The sequence below is a fragment of the Mustela nivalis genome (genome assembly GCF_964662115.1).
Source record: "Mustela nivalis genome assembly, chromosome: 15".
In the NCBI taxonomy this organism is placed as follows: domain Eukaryota; kingdom Metazoa; phylum Chordata; class Mammalia; order Carnivora; family Mustelidae; genus Mustela; species Mustela nivalis.
The window spans coordinates 9,300,552-9,314,130 of NC_139034.1; the positions used below are offsets into that span (position 1 = coordinate 9,300,552).

Consider the following 13,579-nt stretch of genomic DNA (forward strand, 5'->3'; position numbering starts at 1 on the left):
AGGTTGCTCCCACATTGTGGCTATTGTAAATAATGCTGTCATAAGCATAGGGGGGCGTACATGTATTTGAACTAGTATTTTTGTCTTTTGGGGGTAAATACCCTGTAGTGCAATTACTGGACCATGTGGTATTTTTATTTTTATTTTTTAGAGGACCATGACTGCCTTTTAGTTCCTGCCCCCACACTGGCTCCCAATCTCTTACTGGTGTCAGTTACTCCTGAGCAATTACCCAGGCTCCCTTTCTATGCATTTTAAGCACATTTTCATATCCATGACCGATATACCTACAACAGAGAGTTCAGGTTACCTAATTGAGTTTTTTAAAAATTTTAATAATTTGTTGTAGCCACACTTAAAAAAAACCTTTATTTACTGTTTGTTTGTTTGTTGTGAGCAGGGGGAGGGGCAGAGGAAGAGGTAGAGAGAGAATCCCAAGCCTACTCCCCACAGAGCCTGAGACCAATCCCAAGACCCTGAGATCAGGACCTGAGTGGAAATCAAGAGTGGGTTGCTTAGCCAACTGAGTCACCCACACACCCCTAGAGCCGCACTTTTGACTGGCTCTTCAGTGTTTTTTGCTGTTTGGTTCAGATAGTCTCTGCTTGACTTACTCTGTCTCCTACATGAACTGTCTCTTACATGGACTGTTTCTGGTTACCCTCCTTTGGACGTATGTAAAAACTCTTAGAGCAGTAACAAAACAACACAAGTGGTTAAACAAGCAAAATTAAAACTATGATTCAGAATCTCATTAAGATCTAGTGAAGAATTTATCTTTGAATGCCCATGAAACCAGAAACCTCTGTTTTTAAAATGAGAACCACTTCTGACTCTATTAAAAAGTCAGGCCTTAGTGCAAAAAAAATTTGGAGAAATGTCCTGGAAAATGAGTATGGTTTCTATTGGAAACTATAAAAACAACAACAACAACAACAAAAACAAAACAAAAAACCCCACACATAAGCATGAGCATTTTTGAGTGGGAGGAAAAGAAAGACAAACAATTCATTAGACTGAAGGGAAAAGGAACAGGAAGGGGTGTGGCAGCGAGCAGAGGACACCGCAACACCCATCCGATTCCCTTCCTTATTTTATCTGGAGACAAGGGTGGTCTCGCATATATAAATCACTTGGGGTGACTAAGCTGAAAGTGGGGTGGGAGGCACCACCGGGTCTGTCCACCGTCACTGGTGGGATGAGCAAGCGATGCTTAGGGGGGAATCGAATCAGGAGATGCAATTTCATGCCATCGCGCTGTTCTCTTGTAAAGCGCCACCTGCTTCTGGAACACCCACCTGGCTGGGGGTGAAACGATCAGGTAGATTGTCCAGGACCGGCTGCAGTTGTGTAAGCTTTCTGTCAGACACTTGTTCCATCTGAAATAATGCTCCTCGTGCCCTGGCTTGCACTGGAGCAGCTGCGTCGAGCTCCGCGTGGGAGGGACTGGTTCAGAACCTGAGGAGGTGAAATGCTGAAGTGACCCTGGAGGTGACAGCAAGCACAACAGATGCTGGGACTGGAGAGGTTCTGAGAGAAAGTCTCGGGCTCAAGGCTGCTACTTTGCCTGAGGCTAGTTAGTGAGCGTGTAATAATATAGTTAATCAGGCTTATTATACTGGATGTTCTGGGATTTTTTTTTTTTTTTTAAGAATTTTTTTTCCTAAGAAACAGATCAGAGGAAAGAAAACCACCAGCTTTCCTAGTCAGGTAGCTTGATTTCCCCGGTACTTTTTCTCTTCCATGAGATAACTGTATCACAACATTTGCGGGAGGCGGTGGGGGGCGGTTTCTGGGAATACACCCACCATACATCATAGGATACTCGAATGGAGCGGGAGTTCCTAAAGCCTCTGCCTGCCCTCCGCTCCCACCTGTCCAGGGCTGTATTCACACAGGCAGAGGGCTTTCGAGGAATTCAACCAGGAAAATATGGGTCATTATCATTAAAGAGGTTGTTCCAAAACCTCATGTAGGCAATTTTTAACTTTGAACTTTTCCTAAACACTTACCAGGGGTGCTCCTAGAAAATAAAATTGTTTTCTTGCTCCCTTCTAGGAAACCAGCCTGGCAGCAGTGGCAAAGTCGGGGCAGGGGGGAAGAGGGACAAGTCAAAAGGCAAAACGTGCACAGGTAACCTGTAAATTATCTGCCTCTGAAGTATCCTGCCTTGTTTTATCCCATGTCATCTGTTTAACTCTCATGCCGCCCCTGCCAGATGATGCTAAGCTCTGGGGTTGGAGTGACAGCAAGCCGGTTATGAGGTCCCTGTTTTGGCAGCTGGAACCTGACTGGTGAGGGCTTAGTGGTGTTCCAGAAAGGCCAGTGCTATTACCAAGGCCTTTTATCTTAGCATTCACGTTCAAGGTGTCAAGAGCGTCATCCAGATTTGTGATTTCATTAACATCCGGGGTTTGACCATGACTCATTGTTGAGCGCATGGCAGTGGGCATCTGGTGAGTTGGAATTGAACGTGACTTATTGTTGAGGGCATGGCAGTGGGCATCTGGCTAGTTTCATAGCAGCCAAGTGAGCTTCCCTCGTCAATTATGACTGTCTTGAAACTGGCCAGTCTTGACAAGGGCAATTAATTCCTGGTCCAGAAGCAGCCCAGCATCCACACAGCTGGCTAACAGTCTGGTACTTGCTGAATGAACCATGTACTTTCCGAACATCACCTAGCAAGTGCAGGGTTGTCTTCCTGGGAGTCCCCCATCATTCAGAGATATGAAGAGAGCACATACAATGAGAAGGTCCTGGTGTAGGCAACAGGAAATCTCCAGGGAGAGGAGGATACTTTACCCTGGTCAGTAAGCTAGTGTCCCAGTCGGAGGGCGGAGTGGAATGTGAGGAGGGGCAGTGAAGAGATAGTAGGATCCCAGTCTCAGGAGCGGGGGAGTCTGATCTCTGTCCACTGTACCCTCCCTGAGGACAGATGCCAGGTGTATTGTGCTCACAGCTAGATTCTCAACACTTAGCCCATTGTAAGTGCTCATGAAATGCTTGTTGAGTGAATGAAGAGCTTAGAGAAGGACAAGGAAGCATCTGCGACAGCATGATCCATGGGGAAAACAGCCAATATTCTCACAGAAGAAATGCTATGATACAGTGCAGCCCAACATTTCCACAAATCTCTTCTCCAAGAGAAGAGAAAAGAAAATTCTTGTCCCAGAGGGATCTGGAGTAAAGTCTTGGGACAATAAAGCACACTTAGCAATATACACTGATAGTCTGGTTTATGACATATAGCCATCACCTGTTTGTCCTGAGGTCCTTCGCATGGACACCTCTTGACCTAGCTCCTGGACTGCCCCCATGGGAGAGACCTTTGGATAACCCTTACCTTCTGGGAGTCCTTTAAGTATCTATAGAGCCTTTGAGGTCTATCCCTGAGGGATTGTGGCCCCGAGAGCCAGAGCTGTCTCCCCACCCTCCATGTTCTTCTTTCCTGCTGAAGATCTTGGGATTACCTCTTCTCTCCAGTGATGTTGACCTCCTGCCTCAGAGGCATGACCCCTACCTGGGGCAGCAACAAGAGGGATATCCCAACTCAGCACAGTGAGTCCAACAAGGGTACCAGGGATGCCCAAGGACTCTAGAAGTGGTCGTTCAAGGGATGCAATCTGTGGAAATTAAGACAGCATCGGGAGGCATTTCTTAAGCTGTGGACTATCAAAATAGACTAACAGCAGTGTGAATTCTGCTTGGAAGCACTATAAAATGAGAATAGCCCCTCCTCTGCTTGGACCACATAAGCATGTGCTTATCTGTAAATGGAGGGTGAACCAAATGCTCTTGTCGGCCTTCTGAGAGTCCATGATTCCATAGCTCCGTGTTTATATGGCACCTTTCAATATGTTATTGTGGCCCAGTTTCAAACAAGTCATTGTATATTCTTATTTTATAGCTGAGGAATGTAGGCCACAGCATGTTGGACCATTTGCCCAAAGTTAAGCTGAAAGCTAGTCTTTGTCAGCTTTCTGTTATCCTCTGAGGAGATTCCAAAATCGGCAATGTTCTGGTTTCGGGCTTATAATTAGCTTCCAGAAAATGATGACAGATCATCCTGCTATATTAAAGCCCATCTTTTTCCCCTAAAACCTGACACAAAGTCCCTACACCAGCAGCGATGACCCAGTTTATTTTTCTCATGTATGGAGTTCTGAGGCGTGAGAAGAACAGGCTGTAGTTAACAGGTGTCTGGAGCTCATGCCCCTTGCTCTTTTCTAAAGAACACAGTTGCCTGTGGTGGGTGGGGGAGATGTCCCACCTGGCTGGGGGAGATGTCCCACCGCCTCAGCTCTTAGAGGTCACTAAACCTCAGCTTGCATTCCTGAATTCTGAGGGAGTTCAGAATTCACTATGGGTAGTTACTGGCTGCAAGTGTCTTAGAAGACCTGACAGGTCAGTACAGGAGCTTCCAGTGATTTCTCTCTTTGTCTTGGGTACTCTCCCTCATTTCAAAGTATTTAAGGCCATCTGAATGGCCCTGGATTTTCTGAGGGAACCCTTGGATTTGGAGTTATCTCAGGCCCCAAAGTAGTCAAGACCATTCACTATTCACTGTAATCCCAATTCTGGCCATCCCTCCTTACAACACACACACACACATAAACACACACACACACACACCACCACCACAACCACCAACTCCACATTCTCAAATTTTTTTAGATCTTTTCAGAACTGGTGCAAGGCCTTGACTTCTGGCAAGCACCAGGTTCTTTCCAATGTTTCAAGTGCCACTCTTTAGCAAAAGGAATAGAGGTGTCATCATTGTTGGTGTCTTGGCTAGAGGAAGGGAGGGTCCATTTTGAAGATGTAGTTTGATCAATATTGTGATTATTTAAAAAGTTATGTATCTTTAAAATACTGTGAATTGTATTTTCAGTAGCCATTTTCCTATTGTATTTATTTAATATCATATCAGGTAATATCATATCATATAAGTAAACACAGAGGAAAAGAGCACAACCTGGTTTAAATCCTGATTCTGCCATTTACAAGTCAGCTAACTTTAGATAAGTAACCTAACTTCCCTGGAGCCTCATTCTCCTCATCTGTAAAATTAGAAATAATTATATCCATCTTAAAGGGTGATAGTGAAGGTAAGAGCTAGCAAGTATAAAGCACCTAGATTTTTGGCTAGCCTGTGATGGGTGCCTACGACATGGCAGTGTGGGGATGGGCAGTCAGGTTGTTGCATGAGTGTCCTTGCGTGGCTACACCTCTCCCAATGGGTTAAGCTGCACCCACTGTCAATTTTCAGTTGTACTGGGGCCCCCAAGTTCCTCAGGAACCAGCAGTCCTCTGAATATCTGGCACCCAAGCTTGCTCTGCTTGGCACTGGAGACCTTGAGAAAGGCTGCTGTCCATGTTCCCTCCCATGGCACTGGAATCCAACCTCTATGAAGGAACCCAACCCTATGGTCAAGTCCATTCTTGGCCCCCTGTCCAGCAGGCCTTCCTCTGAAGGATGCAGAGAGAACAGGGACCCACGTAATCTTGCTACCTCTTCTGCCTCTGATTCCAAAGCACCTCAACTAGGTGTGACTGGGTTTGTTGATCTTCGCCCGTGAATAGTTGTAACATTATTAATACTAGTAGTAGTATCTAATTACTTCTGAGGCTATGTGAACTAGAATTGCATCTCCTCATTTGGAATAGATATATGCCTTTAACAATGACGTGTAAAGTGAATTTTGGAGTGTCACATCTTATTTTTCCATTGATTTGCATCATTAAATAGAAATGTGTTTCTTTGGGAAAAACTGGATTTTAATAAAATTCCATGAAGAAATATAGGAACAACACATATTACAAAAATATTTCTATAAAATCCTAATAATGATACTGAAAATCTCTTACACAATACAAACAAAAACCTCTGAGTGTATTTTCATGTTTAACACAATTGCCTAATATTCTATGAAAGGAAAAACAATAATCATTGTAAAGAACATTCTGGAATAGAAAGTCAATTTTATAAATTCTTTTCTCAAACCACATAGCCGCATCAAGTGCTATTTTTTCTCTCTGTTGCTCTGATCTTAGAACTCTGAGAAGGCAATCTGTGACATAATTGCCTTTGATTTTCTTAAAACATTGGGCTTGATTAAATCTGAAAGGAGAAACAAAACTATGGATGTGACCAAGAGCATCCTATCAGTCAAGATAGACTAGGTTTTGTGGTGACAACAAACAGTTCCAACAAAAGTTTCTTTCCTCCTTTCTTTCTTATTTTAAATATTTTATTTATTTGTCAGAAAGAGAGAAAGAAAACACAAGTAGGGGGAATAGCAGGCAGAGGGAGAAGCAGGCTCCCCACTGAGCAAGGAGCCCAGTGCAGAACTCAATCCCAGGACCCTGGAATCATGACTTGAGCTGAAGGCAGTGGCTTAACCAACTGAGCCACCCAAGTGTCCCCAAAAGTTTATTTCTTGGTATTACTACATGTCCATTGCAAAATGACAGGGAATTCTGTTCATTAAAGCCACTGAGGAACACAGACTGGAAAGCTTCTCTTACATTCCATGTTCCCTGTCACTAAAGAGGGAAAATGAGATCTCTAAAGGCTCGCACTAACAATTAAATGCTCAGCCATAAGAAACATAAAATTTCTACTCATCACTCATTGCTAGAACTAGTTCCATGGCCCGATCCGTCCAAACAAAGTCAGATATACAGTCCATATCCTGTGTATAGATTGAGAGAAAGTATTTTGGGAATAGTGTTAATGTACACGGAAGGCATTTGCTGATGCATATTCAGCAAGGAAAGAGGCTGTATGGAAGCAAATTGCTAGAACCCATCCCGAAGAAGGTCAGCAAACCAAGTTAAGAAAGTCTCTAGGATATGTATGTTAAACCAGTTCTTTAATTTGTGAGGGGCATGGAAATCTTTTCCTAACAAATAGACACTGAGAAAAATCTTGTCAGATTTTCTTTTTTTTTTAAATTTCTTCTTCTTTTTTTTTTTTAATGTGTTGTATGGGGCACCTGGGCAGTTCTGTTGATTAAGCACCCAACTCTTGGTTTTGGCTCAGGTCATGATTGGGTGGTGAGAGTAAGGCTTATGTAGAGTTCCCTGCTTAGCATGGGGTCTGTTTAGGTGTCTGTTCCTCTCCCTCTGCCTCTGCCCCTCCTCCAACTCATGCACGTGCACATCCTCTCTCTCTTTCTCTAAAATTAATAAAAGAAAATCTTTTTGAAAAATATGTTTTTTTTTCCATTTTTGAGATTTTGTACATCTGGATTTTCATGTAAAATTGGCAATTTTAAATGTTGGGAAATATTTAACATAAAGTATGTTGAAGGCACAGAAAGGGGTCTATGCACTGAGACCCAGCACCTCATTGGTAAACTCTGGCCTGCACAGAGTGATGAAGAAGAGCAGAGTAACAAGTCTCATTACACACCAGCTAAGGTTGGATAACAAAAATTTTTAGTGCAGCCAGTCAGCTTGGTCCCAAAAAGCAGTATGGGACTGGAGGAAAGGAATGAGATCGTCCTAGCCAACCTGGAGGTTTTGTTACGTGGGTCTGGCAGGCAGTCAAGAGATGGGAAAGAAATCTGCGTATGAAAAGAAGGACATTCATGAACCTGCTGTTGGCAAGCTGACATAGCCTGGACATGCACTCTTTTCTCTTCCAAGGATAAGTTTATAGAAAGAACAAATAATAGATAAACTAACAGAGATGCCAGAATGGGACAAGGGAGGCCCCTAGGGTACAAAATTTAAGGAGGCACTCGCTTGCAGAGTCATGAAGGTTCATGGCTGAGGCTTGCGCAAACCTAGACGTGAGTGTCTCCTGACATCGTGTGCTCTGGGGGCATCAATTGCCTCACCTTCGCGCTGGTTCACGAGTTTACACTACATCAGAAACAACTGTTTATTCTTTTCCCAGATGATATGGCTATGTTTTGGGAATAGCAAATCTTAGTGAAAAATAGTAATGAGAAAGCAGTAAAAAAAAAACAATCTGGACACTAATGGCCCATTTTGTGATGACAAATTGGCAACCATTTGCTGCAATGAATCAATTTTTATTTGCATTTATACATTTTCGATTACACTTCGATTACACTTCCAAACTCTGTGATATGATTTCACTTTCTTGGTTTATATATTTATTCATTCAAAGGTATTTATTGAGTTCCTACCTCATGTGTCATTGTGCTAGGCAATTGATTCTATATTGGTGAATAAAACAGAAAAGGTGACTGCCCTTTTGGAGTTGATAAGTGAGACAGAAAGAGACACTTAATATGTACATAGCAAAATTAATAAGTACTTATCACTGTGGCAAGGACAATAAAAGAAACAAACACGATGCAGGAATGTCTACTATTACTGGTTCATGTTCGAGAACACAGTCAAGGATCACCTCCAAGACCTTTGGCGATTCAGCGTGGTTGAGGAGGATTCCTGCCAGAAGTCCTAAGACATTTGAGAAAGTAAATTATATAACACCCTTTCTTTAAATATTAAAAATAAAATTGAAATAATTCATGCATGCTTTAAATAATAGGAAGACATTTTTTCAAGTATGTATTATAAAAACAAAGCACATTTGGTCATACTGCAGAGATACTACTAATAAAGTTCTTTCTTTCTTTCTTTCTAGTTTTGTCTCATGCTACACTTTAGTAAAATTCATATTACTCCTTGACTACTCTCTCGCTGCTCTTGGCTTTCTTCTTTCTCTTCCTTCTCCTACTCTTTTTTAAAATTCATGCATATTTAGGATTGATCTTATTTTAATTTCTTCTCATTTAAGGCTACTCTTGGAGGGGAGCCTGGGTGGCTCAGTTGTTGAGTTTCAGCTCAGGTCTTGATCTTTTGAGTCCTGGGATCCTGCCCTGAGTTGGACTCTGTGCTCAGCAGGGGGTCTGCTTGAAGATTCTCTGCCTCTGCCCAACCACACCCCCCCCCACACTCTCTTTCTAATAAGAATTATTTAAAAGAAGATGAAAGTAAGAAAAAACATGAAAAAAATAAACAAAAGGCTATAAAATAAAAATACAAAGAATGCTACCTAGTGATATCCCTGAGCTCTGCAGCTTTGCAGCCCTCTCTGATCAGTGAACTTGAGAGTGGTGAGCTGTTTGTGATGGCCTTCTAGGGAAGGAGCTCTTGCCGTGATCCTCAGGTGGACTTCCCCTGGTGCAGCTGCAGCTGGCCCAAACAGCAGAGATGGGCTCTGGGTTCCAGCAAGGCTCCCCCCATTGATCAAGGACTCCCACTCCCAGAGGCTTTTGGCCAGCCCACCGTCTGGGAGCAGGCCTGTCTCAGGCAGGGCTGCCAGGTCGCAGGTGGACAAGGAGTCCGACTGGTCTCGGACAGGAGCTGGAAGCCCAGGGGCCCAGGTTCCCACAGGGTGTCCCTGGGATATTGGTTTGGATGCATACCCTGTCCTCTGACTTCTCTGCCTCCCCAGGGCTGTCTATGCCATCCTGGATATGTGGGTGGAAAGGTATCCAGGGGATTTTGTGCAGCCTCCAGAGTTTCCCAACTTGCATGCTGTACTGGCCTACCTGCAGGTCAATGTGCCTGGCTCGGACCTGCAGCACCGTGCCCAGCTTCTGCTGCCAGAAAGGCAGAGCACTGAGACCACAGAGCCAGAGGCTGGGGGTGAGGAGGACTGGGGTTGACTGATGTGGGCCTGAGGAGGAGGCAGGGTGGGCCACCCTGAGGAAGCCTCCGTAGATTGTAGTTGGGCCGAGAGGAGTGAGTCGTCTCAGATCCCTGTCCCCATGGGCTTCCGCTGGGGACACCTTCCGGGGGCTGGGTCTTGAACGCAGGCCACGCTGAGTGGTGGGGAAAGGGAAAGGCAAAAGGGAAGTCAACCAAGCTGATGATGCTTTCTCTTCTTGGAGCTACATCACCGGCCCCAGAGCCAGATCAGGATGTGTCTCGGGAAGTTGTTCCACCAGCCACTCTGGCACCTGCTGCACCTCTGGGGCCTGAGCTGGGCCCCGCCATCCCTGCTATGGCTGCTCACTATGGGTTAGGAAGACCAGTGACCCCCCCTGACCCATTGGGGCCAGGGCAGATGGTCGTCAGGGCCCTCGTTCACTTCTCTGCCACGGAAGAGCCACCAGACCTTTTGACTTTCCTGGATGACCAGCAGGGTCCTGCCCACGAGCTGCCACCACCTGCCTCCCTGGAGCAAGCAGGTTCCGCTCCCGAGGAGTACCTCGTGCTTGCTACAACCAGAAAGCATGTCTTTCCCATCCCCCTCGTTGCTTTTTTTGTATTTCTTCTCTTTTGTGTATATGTATATAACTACATACTAGATTTAATTAAAGATAGTAGAATTTGAGTTTGCATAAAATTTTACTCGCATCCTTTGCAGTGGGATATGGAGGTCTCATTAGGTCCATTCCGGGTGTTGCACAACCATGTCGTTCTACGACGTTTCCATCACAGAGACACCCGCGCTCCTCATCGCTCACTGCTCTGTCCCTCGCCCAGTCCCTGCAACCGCTGCTCTGCTCTCTGTCTCCCCCACTTCACCTCGACTTGGATTTTCCTCTGCCTGGAATCCTACAATATGGCTTTCTGTGTGTGTCTGCAGAACATAAGCGTGATTCCCCTCTTTGCAAACTTTGTTATACAAATAACATTTTATTACATAGGAATGTTCCTGAAAGAACAAAGATCACAGGAAGCCCCCAAATGAACTATTTTCATTCTGAGCTAGGTTTCCCATTTAGAAGCATGCCTTGAAAAGCAGAAACCATGAGAGAAATGTCTGGGGCCATGAGACACCTTTACATGCTTTCATTTTTCTGGATAGTCTACGTTTCAACTATTCTAATGGGCATATTATCAAGTATTAAAATTATATCTTCAATATTCTCATTTCTTGCTAACAAGTTAAGTCATAAAAGAGTTCTTTAGGCTTTATCCAGACTATGTTTATTTAGTAAATAATGATTTAAAGATGAAAAAATGAATAATCCCCTATAATACATGGCATCCTTCTTCTCTGCCTTACCCTCTAAGTGTAGTGTGTGTGTGTGTGTGTGTGCGTGTGTGCACATGTGCGCACATGTATGTGACAGAGTGGGGCGGGGAAGGTTCCGGGGCTATCTCTTGTTTTTCCTTATGTCCCCTCAGTGGACAGACACTGTCGCTCTTGGGCATTCTCAGTGACAGCATTCAGGAAACTCCTCTGTTGAACAACTAATTCATTTCCAGTTATTTGACTCTCAAAATGTAAGCGATAAGCACGTCTGTGCCATAAATGTCTGTTTCTTTAGGAATGATTCCTGTAAACACCAACACTGGAACACGCTTTACCCACATTTTTAGGGGACTGGCTGCTGGCTCCTTTATGCTGTCTGCATTAGGGAGAAGCATTGCTTTGGAAAGGAGGGATCCAGGACTCTATAGATGAGACCTGAAATCATGAGGAGGACAAGCCAGCAGTGATGACGTCGGGGCCCTGGGAGTGACCATAGAGCATTGGGGAGGCTGCCCACAGCGCCCTCATATGTCCTCTCCCAGATGCTCCCCTGCCCCGTGTCCTGGAACACACCTCACCCATGCCCTGTCTGGTGACACGCTCCAGCCACTCCAACCCCCCCGGGCTCAATCACCCAGACTCTCACTGGCGCAACCAGACCCTGCTCCAGGCCAGCAGAGGGGCACAGGCCAGGCCACTCCTCTCGGCTTGCTCCCTGTCCTTCCTGGCTGAACCCCATCCTCTCAGGGACGAACCTCCAAGGACAGTGCCGGTCAGTGGGTGACAGACAAGTGTTCATGCAGATGGAGTTTTAGTGGCAACAGCAAGAGTCACATGATCTGTGTGAGCAAGAGAGGCCTTTACAATGCACGTCGGCTGCTCATGGAAGCTGCAGGATGGACAGAGCCTCAACCAGGGCCTTTGGCACTGGACAGAGCTCATCCACACCCTCAGGATCTTCTGGCTGTGACCCCCTGACCCTGCCAATTCCAACTTTGGTATCCCTCAAGTTAAGCTTGTGTGAGAGAGGGGGCCGGGCTTCCTGCTGACACCCCTCCTCTCCCACAAAGTCGGGTAAGGGGGAGTCCCCTTGATCTGACACTCTAATAGAGGTCGTCGTCAGTAACTCCTCTCTTGTCCGCCAGAAGATGGAGCTAACCAGGCACACAAGATAGGTCCTCAGAGAGAGGACATTTGGGGCTCTCCCTGGAGGAAGAGAGAGAAACACCAGCGAGTGGGACTCAGTGAGAAAGGGGAGCTCTGAGCGCTAGGGGAGGGGCTGCCGTGGGCTGTGCGCTGCCTTACTGGTCAGGGGCTCAGGCTTCGTGTTGGCTTGCAGGGAGTGCCCAGGCTTCATCCCACCAACAGGTCCATCAAAAACCAAATTGACCTCCATCAAACATTTTCAACCCCAGCCACGAAAAGGCTCTGGGGCTCTGGCAGTCAAGGAGGCCTAAGACGCTATGTATCAATGGTTCCACAGTGGGGGAAGAGTGGGACAGGCGTGATGGAACTGGGGGCAGCTCATTTCCCTGCTTTGGGGAGAAAGAGCCCCATCACAAGGCATCCCAATATTTGTTCTAAAAACAGGTGGCAGCACAGCGGGCTCCAGCTTGCCAGTCTCCACACGGAGGACTGTCCATGTCCAGGACACTAGCTCTGGGGGACGTCGTGCCCCAGGGCTGGCCTGGGTCTGATGGGTGAGCACCAGTGTAGTGGGATCCCATACTGGCGGGCAGGAAGGCTTTCTGGAAGGACGACTGGGTCAGGGGAGTCTGGATTGGCAGGCTGAAGGGACACAGTAGGGCAGAGGCCCAGAGCCCATGACGGCAACGTGCTCCCAGGGGGCTACTCTGAGCAGGTCAAGCTGAGGATTACTGAGTATCTTTTGAGAGCATGAATCATGACAGTCAATCCCCCTAACAAGCCCATGAGGAAGGGCAAAATGCTGTCTCTGTTGGACTCCGAAGGAAACCAAGGCTTTAAGAACCTGCCCCTCTCCATGCTCCCCATTGAGTCATAGGCAGGATTTGAACGCAGGGCTTGCCAGGCTTGTGGGCCCGACCTCACAAGAAGGTTGCGTCCAGATGCTTCAGAAGGGACTTCTCAACTCTGAGGTTCCATGAGCCTTTGTACCCAGGGAGAAGCCTCCTCCTTCCCAGACACAGGCTGGCTGGGACTGGGAGAGTCCTCAGTGCCAAGGCACAGCGTCGTCAGACAACAGACCCAGGCTAAGCCCCAGTCAGAGGTGGCACCACTGTCCCTTGACTTCAGGGAGGTCTCCAGGCCGGGGGTTGGATGTGGAATTTTGTTTCCAGCAAAACAGACTGCCCAACAACAGGGACGTTTTTTTCCAGCTGAAAACATCTCCCTGTTGAGAGAACATTCCTGGAGAGGTGACTGGCTGTAAACATATCCCTCAGTCAGTCTGCGTCACGGCTGACTTTTAAGAGAATGGATTCTGCCGCGGGGTAGGGCAGCAAAGACCACAGGCTGAGGGCTACGGAGTAGATGCCGGACAGCTGGGGAGTCCCTGGGCTGCCTAGTTTGAAGATGTCACTCACGTAGCTGCTGGCATCTCTCCTTGCTGATAAGTGCTTTTCAGTG

The 13,579-nt window shown here is 46.3% G+C and overlaps 2 protein-coding genes across 2 annotated transcripts in view; one reads left to right on the forward strand and one right to left on the reverse strand.

Annotated features, from left to right (window-relative positions):
* The window catches only part of LOC309848535 (uncharacterized protein), a 28,625-nt gene extending 18,390 nt beyond the window's left edge, over positions 1-10,235 (reverse strand). The window contains exon 1 of the mRNA XM_082700263.1: positions 10,101-10,235. The gene's annotated coding sequence lies outside the window, so the exon portion shown is untranslated. The remainder of the gene's footprint in view (positions 1-10,100) is intronic.
* LOC309848515 (ligand of Numb protein X 2-like) overlaps positions 1-13,579 on the forward strand; it is a gene marked incomplete at its 5' end in the record, with an annotated part of 385,857 nt that overhangs the window by 67,985 nt on the left and 304,293 nt on the right. The window lies entirely within an intron of this gene.